The sequence below is a fragment of the Trachemys scripta genome, chromosome 9 (genome assembly GCF_013100865.1).
Source record: "Trachemys scripta elegans isolate TJP31775 chromosome 9, CAS_Tse_1.0, whole genome shotgun sequence".
Classification (NCBI taxonomy): domain Eukaryota; kingdom Metazoa; phylum Chordata; order Testudines; family Emydidae; genus Trachemys; species Trachemys scripta.
In genome coordinates this window covers 29,827,604-29,855,076 of record NC_048306.1, presented here as the reverse complement: position 1 = coordinate 29,855,076, position 27,473 = coordinate 29,827,604, and the positions used below count along the sequence as shown (strand labels likewise).

General features: G+C 42.9%; 1 protein-coding gene across 6 annotated transcripts in view; it reads right to left on the bottom strand.

Annotated features, from left to right (window-relative positions):
- DACH2 (dachshund family transcription factor 2) overlaps positions 1-27,473 on the bottom strand; it is a 497,031-nt gene that overhangs the window by 248,652 nt on the left and 220,906 nt on the right. The gene's annotated exons all lie outside the window — the stretch shown is intronic.

The following is a 27,473-nucleotide window of genomic DNA, read 5'->3' as shown; positions in this document are numbered from 1 at the left end:
TGACTTACATTAATTTCCAGGAAAATTAATCATTTTAAGTAGTCATCAAAGCAAGAGTGAGGAAGTAAGGCTTTAGCTTTTTCCCAAACTCTAACCGACGGGCTATTATTTCCATGATCTGTCTTCCAGATAGTGAGTAACTGTGTTTAAGTTAAGCTATTCATTTAGCCTTCAGATACAACATATTATGAGCTGCTTTTCAATGAACGTTGGCCCCTTAAGAGTGCAAACTCTCTGACAGCTTCCTTTAGAGACTTGTGGTTACATGAACATTTCACATAACCACTCTTCACAGCTGTACACGTTATAATTTACACATTAAATACAGCAGGTTTTCACCTTACGCCTGTTGCTAAGAATAATCTTTTTAAAATCTTTCATCCTTTTGTAAAATGATAATTATAAATGTGCAACTAAGCAGCAAAGGAAAGCCTTTAGATTAATCTTCTCTCCTTTAATAACTACAGCCTGATGATGAGAGGAATTAGTTGAATCAAAGAAAATGAAAAGTCAAATTTTTTGGTCAGGATAACAAATAAAATTCAAAACATGATACATTAAATTGAAGGAGTCACAGGCCTGTCTAACCATCCGAAATACAACCAATCTTTTGTGTTGGAAGGACAAGAAAGTTGTAAACATCATTGCTGATATGCATCAGTACAAAGTCATGGAGAGTGCACATACACAAGAGTTATTTGTTGCATTTTTTCCATGAACTGAGTATATCCAGTGACTGCTGTTCCCCAAGGATAAATAATATGCTCATTTTTGTCTTTTGTTACTATTTAAATTTGTATGGTGTGATCCTGAAGTTCTTCCTCTCCAAATACAGGTGCTTCCCTTTTGCTAATTAAACCTGAGTATTGAGTAATTGTTGACATGCTGAAACCAATGTAATCACTCTGGACTAAGTGGCTGACAGAATTTTCAAATTATTTTATTTGGTAAATAACTACATACCTTTTGCAAAGCTCTAAAAAAAAAACCCAAAAAACAAAACAAAAAACCACCTAATTGAGAAGTCCCTGCTGTTTCCAAATGAACCAGGACTATTACACTTCAATAGTATATGTTAATTTTTCAAAATATTGCTGTATTTTGAGTGTTGCTTAAAAATCATACTTGAGTCTAATTATCTGGGAAAACTGTCAAATACATCACAATTAGTTCTCTCGTTCAACACTAGGCTCTTTGGCTAAACTTAATTCCACAGTAACTGTCATCTGGGAAATATGTTCTTCAAATAATTTCAGTGAATAAGTGTGTCAATATTATCCAGTTCTATCATTTGGATTTATGTTTTTCTTTCCTAGAAATTAAAATTTTTGTTTTTCAAATGAAGTTCAGGAAACACAGCAACAAGTGATGGACAATATTCATGCTGGTCATGTTTGCTCAATGTGTTTATAAGAAAAGAAGAGAAAAATACTAGCAGCCCAGAATTTTTTTTTCTTTTTGTAAACTATCTGATTTAGTATTTTTTGAAGAAATACATAAATCTAAATACACAAATATCTAAATTGCTTTGAGTGTTCATTGTCTAATAGTTAATGTCTGCTTTCCCAAACCACAGATTAGATTATCAACAAAGAGTCTGGTGGCACCTTAAAGACTAACAGATTTATTTGGGCATAAGCTTTCGTGAGTAAAAACCTCACTTCTTCGGATGAAGCTTATGCCCAAATAAATCTGTTAGTCTTTAAGGTGCCACCAGACTCTTTGTTGTTTTTGTAGATACAGACTAACACGGCTACCCCCTGATACTTGACAGATTAGATTATGTGCACTGTTCTCAGGTAGGTAATTGTATGAACACATATTAGCAATTAACATAGTGTAAATAATCAACATTAACACAATTAATAGAACACTGTTCTTTTCTGTAATTTCAAATTCTGTATCAGTGAGTATCTTTAATAATGAAGGCATCCAAAATCCCAATTCTGCAAAACTCCAAGGAAATCATTGGTGGTTGAAGGCACTCAGAACCTTTCAGGTTCATAACTAGACGAATGTGAAATAAATAAAGCAGGCTCTTTCTACTATAACCCTGTAACTGTCAGTTACTGTTTGTGCTACAATCCTCCCCTGCAGCTCTTCAGCAAGTAGGTAATACCAGTTTATACCTACTTATAGCCACCCAGTTTACTGGTGCACAACTTAAATAATTACTTATTCCTTTTTAATTTGTCCCTATTTCTTTAGTTGCAATAACGACAGAAGCAACAGGAAGGGAAATTGACACTGACAATTGTCGAAAGTACATTCCCCCCCCCCCTCATTTAACTTCTCTTTGAAAAAAAGAAAGAACGTAGGTGCATAAAGATCCACAGGCTGAAAATGCATGATCGAGGAAGGATGGATATACAAGTCCGGTCTTTGCTACAGAAAAATCCACATCTCTCAGTGACGTAGTTATATTGACCTAGCCCTTCTCCCCCCACCCCACCCCCGGTACAGACAGTGCTGTGTCGGTGGGAGAGCTTTCCCACATAGCTACCACTTCTTGGGGAGGTGGATTAACAATGCCGACGGGAGAGCTCTCTCCCATAGGTGTAGTACGTCTTCATTAAAGCACTACAGCGGCACAGCTGAACAGTGGTGCAGCATTTTAAGTGTAGACATGCCCATAGTTTATCGAGCACTTTACTTCTGATAGGAGAGATACTTCAGATGTTACTTCTACATTAATATACAAAAATAGGACAAGAAGATCTGAGAGCTTTCTGCAATTTCTAAACAGTAAGCAACCACATTCAGAATTTTATCAAGTTTCCAAATACTCTAAACCAACTGCTACAGAAAGACAAAAATGGCTTCAATGTAATTGTCCCATGTAGGCAGCAGTGATACATGGAATTAACCAACAGCCCTCGTGTTCTATGATGGCACAAGCAGATAACAAAATGTATAGGAATAGGAAGCATTCCCAAAACAGGAGCATGCAAATGGTGTGTAGGATATGAGAAACATAATTATCACATTTCCTTTTAAGTTATCGACACATATTTCCACTGTCAAACATCCAGAAACCGCTGAAGTCGTGGTCTTATGGCTTTGGCTAGCTGCTCAGTGAGTATGTTCTAATTTTTGTCTTAACATTTTACAGTTGCAAAGTGCTATGAAGTAGTTAAGGGGCTATTTAGGTTTCTTTTTTTAACCCTATTTTATTAAGATTTATAAACACTAACATGCATATTCACTCTGCAGTTAAATTTGGACCTTCTAAGATATTTTAAATACACAACTGAGGTATCAAGTGTAATTTGCTATCAGCAATATACAAGAACATTTTTATTACATTAGTTCAGAATTTATGAATGTGGAGGAAATTATCCATTTGAGAAAGATATCTAGGACACCATTTCTTATTCTCTTACAAGTTTTAATAAAGTTAACATTTAAGTTAAAAGAATATAATTCATTTCTATGTCTTTCATGATCCTTGTTTTGTAAAATGAAAGGTTACACGCTCCTAGACTAGTTAACATTAAAATATGATTTTATTTTAGACTCCAATATGTGACTTCTTTATTCTGACTGATGTACGTCCCAGACACTCAGAGTGGCTTCCACCTTCTAAGCTACTCAGTTTCTTCTTACCAAACAGATTATGGTGCAACACATCTTAAGAAACAAGTTACAGGACAAGTTAGTAAGTGTATTTTCTTCTTCGAGTGATTGTACATGTCCATTCCACTTCAGGTGACTCACAAGCAGTCCAAATTGAAGGCAGGATTTGAAGTACACTTGAACAAGGACTGAAGAACTCCTCGTCCAAACTTGGCATCATCTCTGGAATGCGGAAATATAGCATAATGAGTAGTAAAAGTATGTACCAATGACCAAATGGCAGCTCTACAAGTATCTGTAATAGATTCTTGAGCCAAAAAAGCTGAAGAAGCTGCCTAAGATTCTCTAAGTTCTCTTAGCTGTCAGAAGCAGAGGAGATGGCATTTCCCCAAAAGATTTTGCAGGCTCTAGTATAGTGTTATTGATTGGTAGAGCCACTCTAGAAAGCCCTGCCAAACCCAAAATGTGTACCAGTCTGAGAGAACTTTCCTGGACCACCTCAATAGGAATATCAAGAGGGGTAGCAACTCTCGTTAAAAAGTCATGAGGTAAGACCTGAAGTCATCTCGGACAGATGGGGAATCCCAGGGAACTACAGTCTCATCAGGTGATGAGGAAGAATAATGCAAAAGAGGCTGAGGCTAATTTTCTTGCAGCACAGTATGTGGAGGTTAAGATCTTGAACGTCTTGCTCAGTAATCATGTCAGTACTAACAATAACCTCCTGGACCTCCTCACATGTGCTAGCATGTTGTCTGCTACGAGGTCTGAAAGACTGAGGAATTGGGGAGCACCTGGAAGTGGGAGGCAGGTCCCACAGGTTCCAGTAAGGACCTGGGTACAGCATAGGACCCCTGCCATGAGTGTTGCAAAGCTCCCTGTCTCTAGACTCTCTCTGGATATCTATTGGATACAAGTACCAGAACTCCCTTGATGAAGGAAAAGGAGAATGTCACCTTCTATCCCAGAAGGAAGGGGCATAAGACTCTACCTCAGATACCAAGGAGGACCCTGAGTTGCCTGACCATGATGACGCTGTGCCAGGCAGAGCTGAGGTCAAAGGGCATCACTGTGCATATATCGGTACCAGGGACATCATAATGGGTTTATCTTTGGACTGCACAAGTTGAGAAAGTGCCAGAGGCTCTGAAGATCTAGCCTCCCCGTGAACCAAGGGCTGATCATGACTGTAAGGTAAATCTGTAGCCAGGGCCTGAGGATCACTCAGTGCTGGCTGGCTTGTCTCAAGGACCATTGGGGAGTCTGGCACCAAAAAGGAAAGTAGGTCTCAAGCTGCTGCATAGGCCTCTGGCATTATTGGTACCCAGAGATTTTCCTGGTGCTGTTGTTGTTGCATGGAAGTAGTTGGTACCATTTGGTGATCAATCTCAACAGCCCAGGCTCCGGTGTAGGAGTCGACAGCCCTGACAAAAAGAGGTCAGTACCAGGGAGCGTCTTTTCACAGAGTACGCCCTTCCCTGCTCTCCCAAGCTGCTGGATGGTACTGGGGATCCTGGTCACCTAGGGAACTAAGTCTCAGCTCAGTTGATGAATCTGTCTGCTTGTGCTTCTTTCTTGTCACCAAAGAAGGGGATGGGTGCAGACATTCAGAAGCAATGTCCACACAGGCACTCGTCACTGATGCCGAAGCACTCAGTGAGCACGCCAAGTGGGAACATTCAGAAGGTAGATATAGGATGGTCTCCATGAGAATGTGGCACAGTCTCACCTCTGGTCCTTTTTGGTCTGTGTCTTTAAGTCCCTAGAAATCTGGCAGTGTTCTCTAATGTGATCCTTCCTGAGGCACTTTACGCAGGTGGAATGAAGGTCACTCACCAGTATAGATTTTCTGCAGCCAGCACAAGGCTTAAATCTCAGAGACAAAAGCATACCCCAGTACCATGCGTCGACCACCCAAGAATAAGAAGGACTGACATGCCAAAACAAACAAGAATAAATTACAAAGAAAACCTATACTAATCTAATGAATACCACTACCTATACACAGCAGGGAGATCATTTCTCTCTAAAAAGAGAGAGAGAACATACAGTAGCAAATTGATGTGCTTCAACTACCAATCACAGGAGGTAAGAAGGAACTGAGGGGGGAATCTGATGTGCCTCCCCCCTTTGTACCATTGTACAGTAGCACGAAGCAGCAGAGGGCACTTACACTTCCCCAACAGGCACGGCTAAGGGAAAAATCTCCGACTCTGGTGCACTGGGCACACACCAACCTGAAGTGGAACAGACATGTGCAATCACTCAAAGCAGAACTCTAGAAGACCAAAGAATTTTGGGGGCGTTGCTCTGATATATCAGATAAATGAGGAAAAAAAGAAAGATGGAAGATGTTTTGATAATTGATAGAAGAAATTTCCTACAAATATAAAAGAAAATGCACTTAGACAATTACATTGACATAATATACAAAGTTACAATTAACATACAAAAGCAAGTGAATATGCTGATATGTCAACCATAGCTCACTTTGTTGTACCTAGACTTGTAAATGACTCCACACAATCTTGGATTTAAACAATATTTACGCCACAGTAAGTAAATCAATTTATTCATGTCTGAATATTGGTGACATCATAGCAGAATTTTCAGAAGTCTTCACGATCCATTGCTAACTTCGAGAACTCAGCTGCTAACCTGCCAATAATCTTCCTTACAACATTCATCTCACTAGTCACCCTTATTACGATGATCGTAAACCATTCTTTCCATAATAATTCTCTCAAGGTTATTTCCATCTCTACATCCAATGTGACCAAAATACATAAGTTTTCAACTGTTGATTTCTGACATCAGGGCCTGCTTCTCTCCAATAATATTTCTAATATAGACATTCATCTTTTTTTTTTCCATCCAGGAGATATTCAAGAGGCTTTCCAAGTTCCACATTTCAAAAGCTACAATTTTCTTCTTGTCAGCAGCATTAACTTCCCACAATCCATATCCATAAATCGATATGAAAAAAAATAGGTGGCACCTTTGTACATTTTGAGATGACACCGTTTTTTTGCATTTCCTTAAGATAGACAATAACTGAGCGAGCCATCCCTAGTCATTTTCTGATTTCTTTGGAGCAGCCTCTTGATTGGATATATATGATCCGGGATAATTAAATTAATCTACTGTCTCTACAGCTTATTCGCTAATTGTGATACTCCTTGCATCTTTTTTTTGTTAGTCATGGCAAAGTACAAGCATTTTGTTTTTGATGCATTCAGGAATAGTCCACATTCCTCTCTAACTGTTGTTACAGTCTCCAACATTTCTTGCATTGAAAAGATCATTGTGTCATGAGCATATGTGAGGTCGGTTAAGAGGTTAAGCCTTGTCTCATAATACATTTTGCATATATGGTACAGAGGCTGGGGAAAAAAAATACACACTTGTCTCACACCCTGCCCAGTGGAAAACCACTCATCGTTTCCGACTGCCATTTAATCTGTTGGTAGTGGTAGAGATTTGCAAAGAGTTCAATGAGATGCTTTGGAATTCCATGTCTGGCAGTATTCTCCAAAGATGGTTGTGTCATATGGTATCAAATACTTTTGAGTAGTCAACAAAGCACATGATCAATGGGTGATTGTACTCTCTGCATTTTACGGTAATGTGAGGGATATTTGCGATTTGGTCACATGTGCCTCAGCCCTCTCTGAAATCAACTTTTTGTTCTCCTAGCCTTCATTTCATGTGATCCTGGATTATGCAGAGCAGAACTTTGTTCATGTTCAACACCAGGAAGATGGTACGATAGTTACTACACACTCTTATGTTTCCCTTCTTTGGTAAGAAAAATTCCCTTGGTCCAATCCTCTGGCCAATTTCTAGTCAATCATAAATAATTACAGATTTTCCACATAAAATTAGCATCACATTCACCAATCACTTTTAACAATTTTTAGGGCACATTAGATACCCCTGGTGCTTTCCCAGGCTTCATTTTCATAACAGAATTCACCACGTCCTCTCACAGAATTGATGGCTCCGGCTCCATACTCTCTTTTCCATCATCCTGTTTTATGAGTGGCTCTGGTAAGGCATCCCTATTGGCATAGTAATCTCTACAACTGTCTTTAATATCATCACCCTCAGTGAAGACTCTGCCATCATGATTTTATTATGCTTAATCATGGGGAAAACCTTTTGGTAAGAAGTCTGACCACCGTGAACATACCTTTTGCATTATTACTACTCTTTTTATAATTTAGAGTTCTGATGGGAGAAAATACAGAGGGTGGTTTTCTGTTGCCTTCCCTCTAGTTTGTGGCTACTATTGGTTAAATCATTATTTAAATCTTCAGTGGCATTTCCTCCATCAAGGGACCCACTACCTTCCTTCTGTCTGAAGGCATTGGCACTTCCTGAGTTTGCCAAGTTACTTAATTGCTGCTCAGCACATAGCATTGGCCAGTCGCAGCTGGTTGTCTACTGCCATTACGGTAGCAGTCTACAAAGCCTAATCTAATATGCCACAACGTCTAGCCAAAATTAGATGGGTCAATCTGAAAAAAGGACAGTTACCTGTTCCGTAACTGGTATTCTTTGAGATGCGTTGCTCAGGTGTATTCCACATTAAGTGTGCATGTTCGCCCGTGCACCAGTGCCGGAAGTTTTTCCCTTAGCAGTACCCATAGTGGGGGAGCCCTGCTGCGACCCCTGGAGTGGCGCCTCTATATCGCACCATAAAGGGGTCTGCGTGCTCCCCCCACCCTCAGTTCCTTCTTGCCAGACAACTCCGACAGAGGGGAAGGAGGGCGGGATGTGGAATACACCTGAGCAACACATCTCGAAGAACGCCAGTTACGGAACAGGTAACTGTCCTTTCTTCTTTGAATGATTGCTCATGTGTATTCCACAGTAGGTGACTCCAAGCTATACCTGATGGAGGCAGGTAGGAGTTTAAGGGTTACCCAGGCGGAGCACCGCCCTACCAAACCCGGCGTCATCCCGTGTTTGGGAGACGATCGCATAGTGCAATGAAAAGGTATGGACAGAGGACCATGTAGCAGCCCTGCAGACGTCCTGAATAGGGACATGAGCCACATAGGCAGCGGACGAGGCCTGAGCTCTCGTCGAATGAGCCTTCACTATAGGAGGCGAGGGAATCCCTGCCAGGTCGTAACAAGTGCATATGCACGAGGTGATCCAGCGCGAGATCCGCTGGGTGGAGACCGGTTGCCCCCTCATGCGCTCGGCCGAAGCAATGAAAAGCTGAGGGGATTTACGGAATGGCTTGGTTCGGTCTAAGTAAAAAGCCAGCGCTCTATGCACATCTAGCATGTGCAGGCATTGTTCCTCATTGGAGGAATGGGGATTAGGACAGAGGACTGGGAGGAAGATGTGCTGATCCATGTGAAAAGCCGAGACTACCTTTGGCAGAAAAGCTGGGTGCAGGCACAGCTGGACCTTATCCCTATGGAAGACCATATACGGGGGTTCGGCGGTCAGGGCCCTAAGCTCCGAGACCTGGCAGGCTGAGGTGATAGCTACCAGGAACGCCACTTTACACGATAAGTGGGACCAAGAACACGTGGCCAAGAGCTCAAAGGGAGGCCCTGTGAGGCAGGAGAGCACTAGGTTCAGGTCCCAGAGTGGGACCGGGGGTCTAGCGTAAGGGAATGCCCAATCCAGCCCTTTCAGGAACAGGGAGGTCATGTGGTGTGAAAACACTGAGTGGCCCTGCACAGGGGGGCTGGAAAGCCAAAATGGCTGCCAGGTGCACCCTGACCGAGGAAGGTGCCAGCCCTTGGGTCCTATGGGACAGGAGGTACTTGAGGATGAGCTGGATAGATGCGGAGAAGGGGGAAGAACCCCTCTCCCTCGCCCACATGGAGAACCAATACCATTTGGCCAGGTAGGTTCGACGTGTGGACGGTTTCCTGCTCTCAAGCAGGACCTGTCTAACATCCTCAGAACACCTCCCCTCCTCCTAATTCAACAACGGAGCAGCCACGCTGTCAAATGGAGCACAGCTAGGTTGGGGTGGAGGAGATCTCCTCCTGGGAGAGGAGGTCCGGACGGAGCGGCAACCTGCACGGGGGATCACTAAAAGCTGCAGGAGGGTCCCATACCAATGTTGACGGGCTAATCCGTCTGCCTTTACCTTCTGTAGGATCCTGCCTATCAGGGGGAAGGGCGGGAAGGTGTAGAACAGGCAGCCCGACCATGGGATTAGGAACGCGTCCGATATCGCCCCTTCGCCCTCTCCTGCCCTGGAGCAGAATCATGGGCATACGTGATTCTGGACGGTGGCGAATAGATCTACCTGGGGAGTGCCCCACTCTAGGAAGAGCTGCCTGGCCACGTCCCTGTGCAGAGACCACTCGTGTTGTTGGGAGAAGAACCTACTTAGGCAATCCACGAGCGTATTGCGCCTGCCGGGCAGGTGAAAAGCCCTCAGAAGGATGTCGTGGGCTATACAGAACTCCCACAGGAGCTGGGCTTCCTGGCACAAGGCCACGGAATGCGTGCCCCCTTGCCTGTTGACATAATACATCACGATTGTATTATCCGTGAGGACTCTGACCACCTTTCCCCCTAGGTGCTGGCTGAAGGCTACGCACGCCAGGCGCACCGCCCTGAGCTCCCTGACATTTATGTGCTGATGCAATTCCGAGGGCGACCATCTGCCCTGGGTTTTGAAGCTCCCCACATGGGCCCAGGTCCAAGGCATCCGATACCAGATCTAGTGAGGGAGGGGATTCCCGGAAGGCGATACCCTGAAGCATGTTGCTCGGGAGGGACCACCATTGCAGGTCGGCCACTACATTGGTTGGCAACGCAACCACCTTGTCCAGACTGTCCCTGGCCTGGGAATACTGGAAGGCCAGCCAGAGTTGAAGGGGCCTCATCCTGAGCCTGGCATGTCGCACCACGGAGGTGCATGCTGCCATATGGGCTAGGATTTGAAGACACACCCATGCCGTCGTCACCGGAAAGGCCGTGACCGAGGTGATGAGACCTTTGAGCGTCTTGAACCTGTCCCGGGGGAGGGAGGCCGTGGCCACCAGGGAGTCTAACAGCGCTCCTATGAAGTGTATGTGCTGAACTGGGACTAACGTGGACTTTTCCTTGTTCATCACTAGGCCTAGACTCATGCAGGTATCTAGCAGGAATTCCATCTGTGCCTGACCCTGGGAACGAGACCTGCCCTTGAGCAGCCAGTCGTCCAGGTAGGGGAAGATCTGCAGCCCTTTCCTCCTGAGGTGGGCTGCCACCACCACCATGCATTTGGTAAAAACCCTGGGGGCCGTGGACAGGACAAAGGGAAGGACCGTAAACTGGTAGTGGTCTGTCCCTACCAGGAAGTGGAGGAAGCGCCTGTGACCCTCGAAAATGTGGATATGGAAGTACGCATTCTGGAGATCCAGGGATGCGAACCAATCACCCAAGTCCAGGGACGGAACAATAGAGGTCAGGGACACCATACGGAATTTGCAGTGAACCAGAAACTGGTTGAGATTCCATAGGTCAAGGATGGGCCTGAGCCCACCTTTCGCCTTCGGGATCAGGAAATACCGGGAGTAAAACCCTTTGCCCTGGAATTCCCGAGGTACCCTCTCCACCGCACCTAGGGTGAGAAGGCACATCACCTCCTGATTTAAAAGGAGAGTGTGTTCCGGTTCCCCAGGGATATCCCGGGACGGAGGACGATGTGGTGGGGTTGCATCGAACTGCAGTCTGTACCCCTCGGAGATGGTATTGAGGACCCACCAGTCCGACGTTATACGGGACCAATGCACTCTGAAGGCCAATAAACAGTTGCCAAAAACCAACTTTATTAACTGAGGGGTTTCCCTGGCAACAGGCCAGTTGACCCCCGCCAAGAGTCAAAAACGCCTCTTCCCTTGCCTCTTGCCCTTCGAGGGGCCGAACAGGACTGGTGCTGTGACCTGCGCCTCTGGTCCTCTTAGGCGGGGAATCGTATCTGCCCCTTACGGGGGGAGCCGAGGGCTGCGGCCTGGGTTTGTCCTTGGCTGGCGGGACATACAGGCCGAGAGTCTGCAGGGTGGTGCGGGAGTCTTTCATCCTGTGCAGAGGTGTATCCATTTGGTCCGCAAATAATGCTTTGCCATCGAATGGCAGGTCTTGCATCAGGGACTGGGATTCCACGGACAGCCCCGACAGCAAAAGCCATGACATCTGTCGCATGGAGATAGCCGAGGCCATCGAACGTGCCGCTGTGTCAGCTGCATCCGAGGCCGCCTTGAGGGCTGCTTTCGCCGCTGCCGCACCCTCGTTAACTAGAGCCCTGAATTCCTTCCTGTCCTTTTCTTGGAGGGAGAGCTCAAATTTTGGCAGAGACCCCCCACAAGTTAAAGTCATACCTGCTCAGGAGTGCTTGATGATTTGCCACCCTGAGCTGGAAACTCGCAGAGGAATAAACCTTTTTTCCGAAAGTGTCCAGTCTCCTCGCATCCTTGTCCTTGGGTGCGGGCTGGCCATGCCTTTCACAGTGGTTGACCGACACCACCACCAGTGAGTTCGGGGTAGGGTGAGTGTACAGATATTCATGCCCCTTTGTTGGCACAAAGTACTTCCGTTCTGCCTTCTTAGAAATGGGCAGCAGAGAGGCCGGGGTTTGCCATAGAGCGATTGAAATGTTGGCTACCCATTGGTGAAGCAGTAGGGCCACGTGGCCGGTGCCGAGGAGAACAAGACATTATACAAATTTTCCAACGGTTCCTCCATCTCCTCCACCTGGAGCTGGAGATTGGTGGCTACACACCCGAGAAGTTCCTGATGAGCTTTGAAATCCTCCTGAGAAGGAGGGAGCGCCACCGCTATGGACTCGTCCGGTGCCGACGAGATGACCGGTACCGCCCTAGGGCATTGGGTGGTGCTGGTAGGTCGCACTCCGTGTCAGAGTCCGGGTGCAGTGCCGGTGGTTCGGCACCCGAGGACTGTTCTCGGTGCCGAGGCGGGGACGTTGAGGGCGCTTGGGATGCCCCAGGTATGGAGTGGGGCCTCGGCGGTGCGGGTGCCTGGGGCCACGGTGCCCACCTGCACCGCTGTCCTTGCCATGGTTCCCCTTGCCACTGCGCCGGCTGAGGCCCAACCAGGGTTACACGTTACTGAGGGACGGTGCGGCCTGGGGAAGGACGGCTGGGAGCCGAGGCTGAAGTGATCAAGGATCGCACGGTGCCGTAGGAGCGGCTCGATCGGTCCCATCTGTGTTGAGTCCGGTACTCAGATTTAGACCTTGACGACGATAAGACGTAAACGTCGGAGGTGCTATCTTTGGACTACCGTCGGCAACGACACGTCGGTGCCGGTGACTGTTGGGATACACTCCGAGCATGGCGTGTGCCGTGGTATGTTGTGACCTGCTATCAGTGCGGCTGGACGAGGAGTGTCGACGCTTTCTGTCCCAGCGTCTGCGGCCCCTGTGGGCCAAGGAGTCCAGCGACTCGCTCCCAGGTGACCCCAACAATGGAGTGGAGACCTGATGCAGGCTACGGGAAAGCCCCACGGATCGAGCAGGGACCTCAACCTCCGACCTGTCCGGTGAGGGCTGGTGGGCGCCCAGCGGTGGCTTTCCTCGGGACCGGGGCCCCAACTCGGGTGGCCCGCTCGGTACCTGCATGACGAGGATGTCGCGCACTGCCTAAGCTGCCTCCAGCATCGATGGAATCCTCATCATCAGGGAGGCACACGCTGACGAGGCTGGACTACTCCGCTCCATGCGAGTCGGAGGTCTTGATCCCGAGGGGGATCGTGGGCTGCCCAACTCAGGTCCGGCCTCACCCCTGTCCTTGTCTCGGCGCCACTGGGTCTTACCTTGCTTCTTGGCAGGGGAGCGGTGCCGACTGGTGGATGGGGCTTCACTCCGCACCGAGGACACGGTGCCCAGCGCTGGGTCGGGTCAGCGAGCCAGTGCCAGAGCCGACTCCATAAGCAAAGCCCGGAGTTGGCTCTCACGTTTGGGTTTAATCCGGGGCTTGAAGGACTTACAGATTTTGCCCCGCTCTCTTATGTGAGCCTCGCCCAGACAGCGAAGACACTCGGAATGTGGATCGCTTCTGGGCATGGAATTGTGACAGGAGTCACATGACTTGAAGCCTAGCGCTCGGGGCATGCCCCGAGCCAGGCTACTAACTGGAGAAACTAGTAATGGTCGAAGATCGTACTACTAAGGAAGATGCTGCAGCAAAGCTGGAGCACAAGTTCCGACTACCATCACTGGCGGTAGGAAGGAACTGAGGGTGGGGGGAGCACGCAGCCCCCTTTATGGCGTGATATAGAGGTGCCACTCCAGGGGTCGCAGCGGGGCTCCCCCACTACGGGTACTGCTAAGGGAAAAATTTCCGGCACCGGTGCACGTGGCGAGCATGCACACCTACTGTGGAATACACATGAGCAATCACTCGAAGAAGAACTAACCATAACTTTCCATCCAGGTGTGTATTTTAGTCCCAGTAAAATAATAGAACATTTGCTAAAGGAAAAAAATGATAAAAACCTAGGCATGTGATTTGATTATTCATAAACAGAACAGAACTTTGTCAGACCAATGAGATTGCTCTTCTGACACAATTACATAATTAGTGGATAATGGGAAAACAGCAGTTGTAATATATTTGGATTTTGATTTTTGAAGACGTATAATGTGATAGGAACATGTATTAGTTCAATCCTGATTCTTAAATGCTCTAATTCAAAGAGCAAAAAAAAAAGTTTAAAAAACTCACAAGGTTACTAAGTTGGGAAGAGTTGCTAAGACCAGAAGGGAGGGGGAGAAATAATATAAAAAAACTGTAATGAGAATAGAACATGACAGCAAATAACCAAAATGAGAAAAACAAGTTAATACAGTGGGCGATATAATGTAAAACTATTCAATGGGAAGGCAAGATGTGGAAAGCAAATATAGTAAAAGAGACTTAGGTGTGATAGCGAACAGCAAATCAGACAAATGTGATAGGATAACAAAAATGGTCAATGTAGTGTTGAGCTGCACTGAGAAGTGTCATGTCAGAAGAGAAAGAAATTGTATCTATCTATCCTGCTCTTGTGTGGCTATACCTGTGTGTATAGGTTCTGGGCTCCTCATTACCAAAATGACATTACCACGTTGGAGGGAGTTTAGAGCAAAGCAACAAATACGATTAAGTGATGGGAAGGACTGATTTACACAGAGAGATTAAGAGTTGCCTAGGCTGGGGGGGAGGGGAAAGGAGGGCGTGGTAGCACAACAAATTAGAGGATTGGGGAAAAAGAAATCTGATGAGGTTCAACAAGGACAAATGCAGAGTCCTGCACTTGGGACGGAAGAATCCCATGCACTGCTACAGACTAGGGACCGAATAGCTAGGCAGCAGTTCTGCAGAAAAGGACCTAGGGGTTACAGGGACAAGAAGCTGAATATGAGTCAACAGTGTGCCCTTCTTGCCAAGATGGCTAACGGCATTTTGGGCTGTATAAGTAGGGGCATTACCAGCAGATCAAGGAATGTGATCATTCTCCTCTCACATTGGTGAGGCCTCATCTGGAGTACTGTGTCCAGTTTTGGGCCCCACACTACAAGAAGGATGTAGAAAAATTGGAAAGAGTCCAGTGGAGGGCAACAAAAATGATTAGGGGGCTGGAGCACATGACTTATGAGGAGAGGCTGAGGGAACTGGGATTGTATAGTCTGCAGAAGAGAAGAATGAGGGGGGATTTGATAGCTGCTTTCAACTACCTGAAAGGGGGTTCCAAAGAGGATAGATCTAGACTGTTCTCAGTAGTACCAGATGACAGAAGTAGTGGTAATGGTCTCAAGTTGCAGTGGGGGAGGTTTAGGTTGGATATTAGGAAAAACTTTTTCACTAGGAGGGTAGTGAAGCACTGGAATGGGTTAGCTAGGAAGGTGGTGGAATCTCCTTCCTTAGAGGTTTTTAAGGTCAGGCTTGACAAAGCTCTGGCTGGGATGATTTAGTTGGGGATTGGTCCTGCTTTGAGCATGGGGTTGGACTAGATGACCTCCTGAGGTCCCTTCCAACCCTGATATTCTATGATTCTATGAAATATTTGAAGAATGTAAACACCAAGATAGAAGAGAAATTACTTAGCATACCATATTGAAGTAATGACTGGAGAAATGGATTAAATTAAGGAAGTGACAATTTACAATGAACATCAGAAAGAACTTCTGGATAATGAAATTTATTAGCCTGCTCTCCAAAGAGATGTAGTGAAGCCCCACAACTCAGCACAACCAAATCAAACCAGATGAAACATTAGTAAATATATAGTAGGGAACTATTTCACTTAAAGAGAAATAGACTAGATGACCTTATACAGCAGGTCTTTCCCAACACTATATTCTATTTCATAAATAGGGTAAAACTCCTAAGGTCCATTGGAAGTCAAGTTTGGGTCTCTGAGGTTCTGCAACCAAAATGATATCTGTCAGCAGACATGGAATGAGGTGATGCAGAAGGTTCTATAATTAAAAATTTTAAAACTATTAAGCACTGGTAACAGGGTGCACATATCCATTAAAATATTTCTGAAAACCTGTGAAGCAAGATCCTCAACTCTTTATCTCATAAGAAGGTAGGGTATGTTAAACTGGTCTTAATAAATTAAAAGGGTATTTTATTTGAGTGCACAAGCAAGAGTTTGCATAATCTCAGACTTTTCATCCTTAACATGTTTGTTTCTTTTTTGGTTATATACGAGCACATTTAAAATGATTCTATAGTACAGTAATTTATTACTCAGTAATCTACAACAGCAAACGTTTACTAAATTTCAATAGCTAGAAATACCATGCTTTTCAGAATTTTGCATGTTTTAATAATGATAAACTTTAAAATATATAACTAAGTTATCTAGGACATTAAAAATACCAGATCATGTTACAGGAATTTCAAATACCATATTAAAATTTTGCATTCTTATCTACCTGCAGATTACAGGTTGGATGATAGAATTAATGATTCCACTTCTATCCTTGTTACATAACTGAAATTCTAGCAGCCAGAGAAGTTATTTTATTTTAAGCGGCCCTTCCTTGATTACCTGTGTTGTTCCTGACCTCTGAAACTGACCTTCTCTTTTAAGCAGACTTCAGAAAATTCTCTATTTGTATTTGAGTCTCTCTTCTGGGGGTAAAGGAGGCTGATGACTATTTGGAGTCTCCTGTTTCTGGAACACGTGTCTTTTTGGCAGGATCATATTTCAGTACTTAAGACCTCTGAAGGAGGTTGAAATACTGGATGATACTCTTAGGGATGACACTCTCACCCGCAAACACTGCCCCCCCTCAGCTCCCATTGGCTGCGGTTCCCGGCCAATGGGAATGCAGAGCCGGTGCTTGGGGCAGAGGCAGCATGCAGAGCCCCGTGGGCTTCCCACCCGGCGCCTAGAAGCCAGACCTGCTGGCTGCTTCTGGGGCGCAGTGAGGTGACCAGGACAGGTAGGGACTAGCCTGCCTTAGTCCTGTAGCACTGCCGACCGGACTTTTAACAGCCCTGGTCAGCAGTGCTGACCAGAGCCATCAGAGTCCCTTTTTGACCGGATGTTCTAGTCGAAAACAGGACACTTGGCCTAGATACTCTGGCCCCATCAGTTTCATTTCTCGAGGCTGCAAGTGGTTTCTACCTATTACATTGCCTACCTTGTCCCAAAATGTGACAAGGCTAGCAGCAACGGATTGCCAAGTAACAGATTATAGATTAGCAATCCCTAAAGCATCAAAAGAAACATTTGCAGATTGCTCCAATGTGGTTTATCTCTTTCAGGACAATGCCCTGAGAAACTGCTCCAGTTTTTTGTATTTTTTTTTTGGTCATATCAGTGAAATCTATTAAATACACAAAGGAGAGGTTGTTAATCTATTTGTTTCTAAAATGAGAAAGTACTGTAGCGGTATTTTACCATGTATATATAAAATTACATACACGCATATATAAAATTAGGAGACTGAAGCTGTTTAAATTCTCACATCTAATCATATTCTGGATTGCTACCCCTACCACACATGCATCCAAGGGCAGTACTCTCCATATGTAAATCTCCCATTTCAAGGGTCTGTGATTCATGTTAGTTTTGGCAGAGACTGTGTGGTCTAGGAGCAGGGCCAAAAAGGACAGACATCTTTCTCCCTTCTAGTATATGGATGTTCCCCAGAAAACACCACATCTTTGGGCTGTATCATATTCTCCGTGCATGACCCTCACATCCGGAGGCCTATGGGGAATTATGATGAAGGACTCCTCATGGGTAAGGCTCCAAGAGATACAGAGGTGAGGCTAGTGAGGTCAGAAGTGACGCAGAGGCATGCAACCCATAGATTTGTGTATTGTGTAGGCCCTATGGACTACTCTGGGGGTAGGAGGTGATGTGGTTGGGGCAGATACCGCCTCCCCATTTAAACCCTGTGGACTGGAGGGAACTCTGGAAAACAACCTTTATAGAGATTTTATGACCAAGAGCCCCCTTGCCATAGATTTTAATGCAGGAGGACATGATCAAAGATCCCATGGTTTGTATGCTTCAGAATCAGAAAATGTGCAGTGTACAAGATTTGCAAAGCAACAACAGAGTTATAGGTCTATATTCTGCAATGATACCGAAAAGGGTTTTTTGAGGGGAGGGGAGAAGAATATTTTTAGATTTCTTCTCCATTGATGCACACTATAGCTTCATGGCTAGCTTTTCCTTAAGTAAACATTAATGACAGAATGAAGTCCCTTGCTATCTGAAATGGTTATTTAACAGTAATGCTCTAATATATTTGTTTTAAGGCCTCATGCTATCCAGTCTAAACTTAATATTTAAGCAACTATAAAGTACATAATGTTATACATTTTAAAGTCCATTACAATCAGTCTATTTCTAAATGGCATAAGAATTCACTGTCTGGGATGGAATTCTGCTTAGTTTGCCTTGTTGTAGCCTAAAAGTGAAATGTGTGAGAACATATTTTCAACAGATCAGTGAGTCTACTTTTTCTCAAAAATTTGGATAATTTTGAGCTTAATAGACAAATTCTTATCATATTACTTTTACTATGACGAGGCATGGGGTAGATAGTGAAGAAAAAAACTGTGAAGCCTTGTGGAGATTTCTTAGCTGTTAGCTGCTTCCCAGGTGTTATCCCACAAAAGGAATAATCAAGGCTATATTGTTTTTATTTTATATTGTTTTCTTTGGTCAAAATTTGCCAGTATCAAATCACATAACAATTATATATTTTATACAGGTCTGGGAATAGCTTATAAATGATTAAAAGTTTCAGAAAAGTTATCCGTTCACTTGTGGGCCAAATCCTGCTCTCCCTATTAGTTCTTACTCAGGTACAACTTTCTTTTACCTGAGTAAGAACTTAGAGGATGATCCAGTACCAGGTTGTCACCCTTGTAGGAATGGGGTGTACAGCATCACAAATTCTTTTGACAGGGTCATGCACTGTAAAGTGAAGCATTATCCCCATGTACGTTTCTTAAAAGATTTAAACTTTGCACCACCATAAATTATTCAAATAGATCTAATTACAATACACACTTATTTCCTTGTAAATTGACACTGAGTTTGAACTAATTAAAACATTTTAGAGCTCAGTCCCTGTAAATTGCAGGGAGAGACAAGCACTCTTACCTATATATATTTTATTGGAACTTTGCTAACATACTCTACTAAAAATGAAAAGAACAAATCTGAAAGCAGCAGGGAATTGTTAAACAAGCTATACTGATGAAACATAGCAAACTGGGATCAGTTGCAATCGTACACTCAAATACTGTGAAATCAATGACTAATATACAAATACAATTCCTGCAAATTTTACAATGTAGTTTTTAAATCAAACACACTTTTCAGAAAAAGTATCTTTTTTTGTATTATACAAATGTCTAAAATCTTTGATCAGGATTGTGTTGGGTGCTGTACAAACAGACATATTGTCAATTTTAAAGAATACTTTCACCTTTCTCTTTTTGTATAGATTTTTATTTTAACCAAAGCCTTTTAATATTTATTATAAACATTTCCATTTTTTCTTTTATATGTTTAACCCTAAAAACTTTATTTTTACAATTATTTCTATTTCTTAGTATTTTTTAATCTTGCCATAAAAAATAAAATAGTTCCTGCCCTTTTTTCCTAATTTTAAAAAAAATACAAGTTCAGAATTGGATCTAATTCAGTGCCACATTTAGGCATAACATGCACATAACATGTAATTAAACAATTCTAAACTACATAGAACTTTTCTATTTTATAAGATATTGGTATTTTATATTTAAATGCTTGAAATGTTTTTGATTTTACATAGCATTGGAAGAGCAGAGCTAATTGTAGAATCATAACATCCAGGAAAAGTTAATAAATTGCATAAATAAATAATACAGTAAAAAAATGTCCTCTATGTCAACGTCACTTGGCAGTGTATGAATTTGAAAGGTATTTATAAGGACAATGCTCTGCCCTCAGATTCCCCCACAACTCCTGCTGACTCACTCCCATGCAAGGGAAACATTTTGCTATGTGCAAGGTCCTGAAGGCTGTGTAGAGAGGCTAGAGAATGGGCTGACGCAGCTCACAGAATGGCCTGCCTACTGTAGAAAGTCAAAGATTTACAAAACCGCTTAGCATCTCGGAGTTGCACTGCTAAATGGGACTGGAGAATTCAATTCTCTTTCTCCAGCATGCTGCAACTCCTCAATCCAGGACCAGTTTTGGTTCCATGCTAGGGAGCAAAGCACAAGATTTTCCCTTCTCAAACAAAGTACCGGAGACAGGTGGGTTTGTCAGAGAAAATGACCCGGTTGTTGGAGGTAATAACAGATCCCTAACTCTCTCTTTCAATTTCAATCACCATTAGCTGCTATTGGTTTGGGGGGGGGGAGAGGGGAGGGAATTGACTTAGTGCATCTCATCTCATCCCACTTACTTATGATTAAGCAGTATTTCAGAACCTTTAAATATTTGTCCCTATATGGTTGACTGTTAATGAGACATGACAACTAAGTGGCTTTCAGTCTTTTTTACAGGGAGAATACTCAGAGGACACCCTTTGAAGAAAAAGCAGCATCCACCACAGGATAGCCTGAGGGCACGTCTTCACTACCCGCCGAATCAGCGGGTAGCAATCGATCTATTGGGGATCGACTTATCGCGTCTAGTGAAGACACGATAAAATCGATCCTAGATGGCTCTGCCGTCAACTCCGGAAATCCACCCTGGCAAGAGGCGGAAGCGGAGTCGACGGCGGCGCGGCAGCAGTCGACTCGCCGCTGTCCTCACAGCCAGGTAAGTTGACCTAAAATACGCAACTTCAACTACGCTATTGACGTAGCTGAAGATGCGTATCTTAGGTCGACCCCCCCACCATGTAGTGTAGACCTAGCCTCAGTGAGCCAGAAAGCAGAGAAGTAAATTTTGGCCCCCTGCCCACAAGGTGCTCTGAACATGTGCAGGGATCCTCTCATGCAGCTCTTTGCAGCATCAGAGTCTATGACTGAACAGAGCCTCAAAGAACCACTGAAGTGGTTCTAATTTTGTTCTACATAACTATCTTACTGTATAGTATCATAAAGTTAAAATTATTTATAAGGGGGGATGGAGGGAAGAAAGCTGAGACAAGAAAAGAAAAAAAAAGGCAAAACTATTCCTGGAAAGTAATGAATAATGTTTAAAAACAAAATGGGGTAGAATAAACAAGAGTTCACAAATGGAGTGATCTGGCCAACATGTATTATTAAAACGTTCTCTTTCTTGACAAAAGAAATGTCCTGTGTTTTCTCTCTCTTTTGCTTTACTCAGTCATTCCAAACCCATTTCAAAAAGCTTTTAGTTAATTTGTCTCAATAATAAAAGAGCAGCATGTCAAAATATATGGAGATTATTTGCACTAAGGATAAATCATGACTGGTGAATACAAATCCTTAAATTTCTCTGACTGAAGGATGTTTTAGTTGTGATATTGATGTTTTTTCTTTTTTTGTGAAAGAAGCTCAAAAAATGAAATTGAAACTGCAATAAGTTTAATCACCAAAAAATCTTATTGCTCTACTGATACTCATTCTGAACTAATGAGAAATTCAACTGTGTGTCTTTTTACAACACTGTGGGCAATTAAATTCAGCTCATACAATACTTCCACTTTTGTAGGTCAGAAACTAGAGCTTGATGCCAGATGCAGCATTGCCAACTCCAAAAGTTCAAATCTCATGAGTCGGAGTCCCAGAAATCATGAGACTGGTCTCAAAATCATGAGCTTTTTAAAAGACTTATTGTGGTTTTTGGTTTGTGTTTCTTTAGCTCTTCAGCCCACACCCAACATGTGTATGGCAGTTATAGTGTTGTTATAATTATTGTTGACAACGCTTCCAAATTTGTAGAGTACAATGATTTTGGGCCTCACTGCAGGAGCTGTTGCTGGCTGCCTGATGATGCAGAGCTTCTAGCTCACATCAGCTTTAGCCCCCAGACCTGACTGCCCCCAGACCAATTGTTAATAATGCACCTCTGCAGCCTCCCACATGAACTTTGTCCCCTTTGACCCCACCTCTGCTCCTTGCCTTCAGCGCACCTCCGTACATAAGAACGGCCTTACTGGGTCAGACCAAATGTCCATATAGCCCAGTATCCTGTCTTCAGACAGTGACCAATGCAAGGTGCCCCAGAGGGAATGAACAGAACAGGTAATCATCAAGTAATCCATTCCCTGTCGCCCATTCCCAGCTTCTGGCAAACAGAGGCTAGGGACACCATCCCTGCCCATCCTGGCTAATAGCCATTGATGGATCTATCCTCCATGAATTTATCTAGTTCTTTTATAAACTTCCTCCTGTATAAACTTCCTCCTGTAGTCCGGGGTTCTACACCCCCCTCTACCTTCCCAGGCCTGGGGGTGATGGGAAGAGAGAGGAAGACACAGAAATAAAGAATGAACTGGCCCATTTTTAACAGGAGGGGAAAGGAAAAAAGGAAACAGAGCCTCCCTGGGTTCTTTCTGCTCCCTGAGAGAATGGAGTCGGCTCTTGCCTCGCCCCGAAATTCACCCCCTTCAAAGAACACCCTCCTCTGGTTATTAAGGAGAGAAAGAGGAAGGCTCTGCCAGCCTACTTCAGTAGGCCAAGATTGGCTGTTCTTCCCCAGGAAGCAGTTAAGGCAGCTAATCTAAGGAGGATTTTGCCTGGGCTAGGGCTAGCACTGCATGAAGACTGCAGTTTCTCACCTCCTTGCAAGCTGGGGCCCAAATCCCATGAGAGCATTGTGAGAGTTGGCCACACTGCAGGTCTGTGACAAGCATGTGAGTAGTTCCAATGCTTGAAGTCAGGCATATGCTGAAAAGGGCTTACTGAATTGGCCCAAAATTAGTAGGTTTCTGAAAAAACAATAAGGAGTCCTTGTTGTTTTTGTAGATACAGACTAACACGGCTACCCCCGATACTTGACACCATGCTAGGTTTCTGAAGTTTCCCTCATAATTTCCATTTCCTTTTATATGTTAATGCTTACATGGCAAGATTATGGTGGGTCTTGCATAGGTATGTGATGGCAAATAGGACACAAATAGCCTGACCTTCCTATTGCCTACTTTTTGCTGAGGCCAATCATAATTTCAATCCCTGTGCTCTCAGACATGAAAAAAGCACTGTGCACCATCATAGGGGCTGACACACTAAGAAAACTCCCCCTAAGCATCAGAGCACACCAGGAAACATTTTGCCTTCCTATGGCGCAATGCCTCCTAGAATTCCTGGTGTATATATGCTTCTTTCGGGAAGATAGCATAGTAATCACTAAAGCTGATTAGACAAATATTTTGTCAAAAAACTTCCATCAAAAAAATGCCGTTTGGTGAAATCGAAACTTTTCACAGGAAAAAGTCAATTTCAACAAATTTCACATTTTGAAATTTTTTGGGGAAAAAAGTTGCACAATTGTCAAAATATCCCATTTTGCAAATTTTGAAACTAAAACTTTTTTGGTTATAAATGATTTTTGGTTTAGAAATTTAAGTTACTTTATAGTTTTAAAAAGTTTTTTAAAAAGTCAAAATCTAACAAAATGTTTTTGAAGTTATCAAAGCAAAATGTTTTGATTGACCTGATGTGAAAATGTATTTATTTATTTATTAAAAATTGTGAGATATCTTTTTGTCCAAATTTGGGATGGGCATTTTTTTTTAATCTAGAGAATATTCACGGGACAGAAACATTGTTTCCCACCCAGCTGTATTAATTGCACATGGAAAATATCAATTCTCAAAAAATGTTTTGTTAAACTTAAATCAGTGGTGGGCAACCTGCGGCCCAGGAGCTGCATGCAGCTCATCAGGGTAAACTGTGGCGGGCCACCAGACCGTCTGTGTACATTTGCACGTCTGCCCGCAGCTCCCAATGGCTGCATGTGGTTCGCTGGGAGTTGCGGGCGGCTGTGCAAATGTAAACAAGCAGTCTGGTGGCTCACCAGCAAATTACCCTGACGGGCCACAGGTTGCCCACCACTGACTTAAATCATGTATTTGCTACTAAGCATTTTTTAATGGTGGTTTAGGACCTGAGCCTGCAAGCCCTCTGCCCACTGAACACCCACCAACATGCGTTATTTATGACATTAACACTTCAAGAGAAGCACTGCACACAGAGAGGTCTTTCAGCAAGCACGTACTTTGCAGATACATCAGAAATTTTAACTATGTGACCCAACAGAGTAGGGAGAGGCTATTCTGTTTTTTTTGTTTGTTTGTTTGTTTGTTTGTTTTTTAAGTATTTTAGGTCAATTGTATTCCAACTTTGAATACAATTTATATATGTATAAATTTTATACACTCAATTTCTCTCTCACTCTCTGCTCCCTCCAGCTCCCCTCAGAGTGAGCTCAATCTTGCAAGTCCTGAGCATTCTGGCCCTGATCCAACAATACGCTTAAGCACATGCTTAAATTTATGCACATAAGTACTCCTGCTAATTTCAATGGGCCAACTCACATGCTTAAAATTCAACACTTCTTAAGCATTTTACTTGTTCACGGACAAGGTGTTCGTACCCTTGCAGGATCAAGACCCATTATGTATATATTAGATGTTCAAGTGCGTCAACAAATATATGTAGCAGATTTTGCACAGCTGCTGTAAGCCAACTGATTTAAACCAGCTGGGGATCTAGCCATAGATGTCTAATGTAAGTGAAAATTATCAATTAATCGGTTTTTGTGTGACAAGTTAAAGGGAAATCTAACTCATAAAATCCAAGTACAGCATTACTTATTTTTTAACACTGCAAGCTGTCTCTGGTATTTGAAATATAATGTTAAATAATTAAACTGACTTAAACTTGAACATTTATTCTCTTTATATTTAAAGTTGCCAGTAAAATAAGTGTATTACTTTTTTTTAATTTTAACATTTTAAGCCACAGGTATATACTGATTACTGTAATTATAATACATAATAGAGTAGCTAAAACATACATTTCTGTATTCTTAAATTTATTAATATAGTTTTTGTTCAACAAGTTTAGAAAAAAATAGTAAATACTTTCCCCTCATATCCCAAAGACAGCAGCCAAAAAAACGAATAAGTCAGGGTGCCTTTGAAGATATTTAATTAAAATCTAATCCCACATTCTTAAAGGCTCACATAAATTAAGCTGTCATTCAGGAGATTTATGCATTCACATTTGCATATAACATACAATTCATCAATTACTCATGTTTGAAAGCAATGCCTTTCTCAGGGAGCTGAGCTGCCAACAGTCCCAACAGGCGCACCGAGACACACAAACTGTACCTGCTGGTACCTTGGAGAAAGCCACTTCCATATGTCTGTTCTTCTTTTGCACATCCACACAGCCCCAAGCATGCTCACAAAAATCTGACTTTAACATGATGGATTCTTTTCAGCTCAATCTGTCAGCTAAAGATGAACATTTTAGTTTGTCTTGAAGCAAATATATTAGGGTGAAATTTGACACTTTTTACTGCAGAATGTAAACTTCACAATAACAACTAGTATATTATATGATTATTCTATCTAAGCTCTACCATGGCAAGACACTTCAAACCAAGGACATAGCCCTGAGCCTCTTCAAAAGGTAACAGACAATAGTACGCTCCTATGAAATGACAACATTTTTCCAGCAATTTTCTGTGACAAATTTCGTAAGTATTTCTACTAAATTCTGGCACACTGCATAAATGGTCCCTAAAAATGAGAACCTTTTTTTTAAATAAAGCCATATTCTGGCAAGCTGTGGTCCTATGCATAGCTCCCATCTAAGTAGGAATAATAGTTTGGTAGGTAACCTCTGGATCAAGACTCTTCCCTTCAATACAACAGCTCTTTTTATACAGCTAACTAGCCACAATTTTTTTTTAGTTAAACTCCTAAAAGGCCAGTCATAATCCAGTTGTTAAAATAAAATAATGCTATTTTAAAGTGTATGACTTTTGGGGCAGAGTTCCTGTTCACTGTTGGGCACACACTATCAATTTTACCTCCAGTGTACCCCCAGAATTCTAGAGGTAAAAGCGAGAGCAAAATTTGGCCTTTTTTCAGGAAATACAGTAGAATGAACTATAAAAAATTACTATTTATTCAAGTGACGAACTGTCCTTTCATGAAAGCACAGCCCATTTTAGGAACCATTCCTAAATTTGACCTAATTACTATTTTCCCACCAATGATATTGGGAGGAAGCTGGTGGGGTTTGGAGAGGAAGTTGCATATATTTCACCTGGCATCTTTTTTTTTTTTTTTTTACATTTACTTTAAAAATTATCCTGTCACTGTTAATAAAAAGCAATGTAACCAGCCTTAAAAGTGAGGGACTTGAGCATATAGTCCACCACAGACACTTACTGCAGTTAATGTTGTATGAGAAAAAAGGATACCAAAATACGAAACACCTTTCTCCCATCGTCCTCTGTAGCATTTTAAATTCCAAACATTTAGTGTGCTGTGAGTTAAGAACTGATCAAGCCAAGAGAGGACAGAATCATGGTGAATCATAAGAAACAAGAGCCAAAGCAGCAAATAAATACAATGTCCCTTCTAGGCACACAAGTGTTAATAATACCAATGATTCTTCTGCTCACTATCCCATCATTATGTATTATATTTTACTATATATTTATCTTTGTCCGTTGGGATTAATTTATTGTTCCTCAATGTACTAAGGGGCAAATTGAATCAACTCAGAATGCAAATAAGCGTTTTGCAAGTTCTTCCACACGGCTTTGACATCTGAGTTATAACCTGCAACACCTCTGCTAGCCCAAACTGGGACTCTTTAGAACAAAGGCTGCTAATGGAGCCAAACTGAAATGAGTGAAACCATCCAACTCGGTACAACTGTATCTTCCACCAGGACTTACATTCAGATCTCCAAAGGTGAAAGGCTAATGCAAAATTCCACTCTTACCTGGTCCTATCACCTCAACCCTTCTCTTGCCCCCCCCCGCAACTTTTTGTTCTAATTATGTTATTCAAACAAGCCTGTCATTATTGGCATTCTTCCACTTGACCCTTTAAAAACAGTAACTTCAAACAGCTCATTTCCATCAAAGCAAATTTGCAACTGCCAGCTGCCACGGTTATAGAAAAGTACAAATAATAATAATTTGTTAACATCTGATGTCTGTTAAGGGGGTTTTGTGAAATGAGCTGGTAGACCAGTGGACAAATTTATCAGAAAAAAACACAATTGGTGCTAACAAGAAATTTTCTCAAAGTCTCCGTTTTAAGGGTATTAATGGGCACTGAGTCTGAATTATCCTCTCATCCATAGACAAAGACTCTTTGGAACAGAGTTGAGGACACACAAATGGAGCAGTTCAGAAAGGCTCATACTGCCATTGCCCATATTTTAACTTTTCTTTGGGTAACAGTGCACTTCAGTCTCTGGATCTGGTATGTTTCACAAACACTAAAATCACTT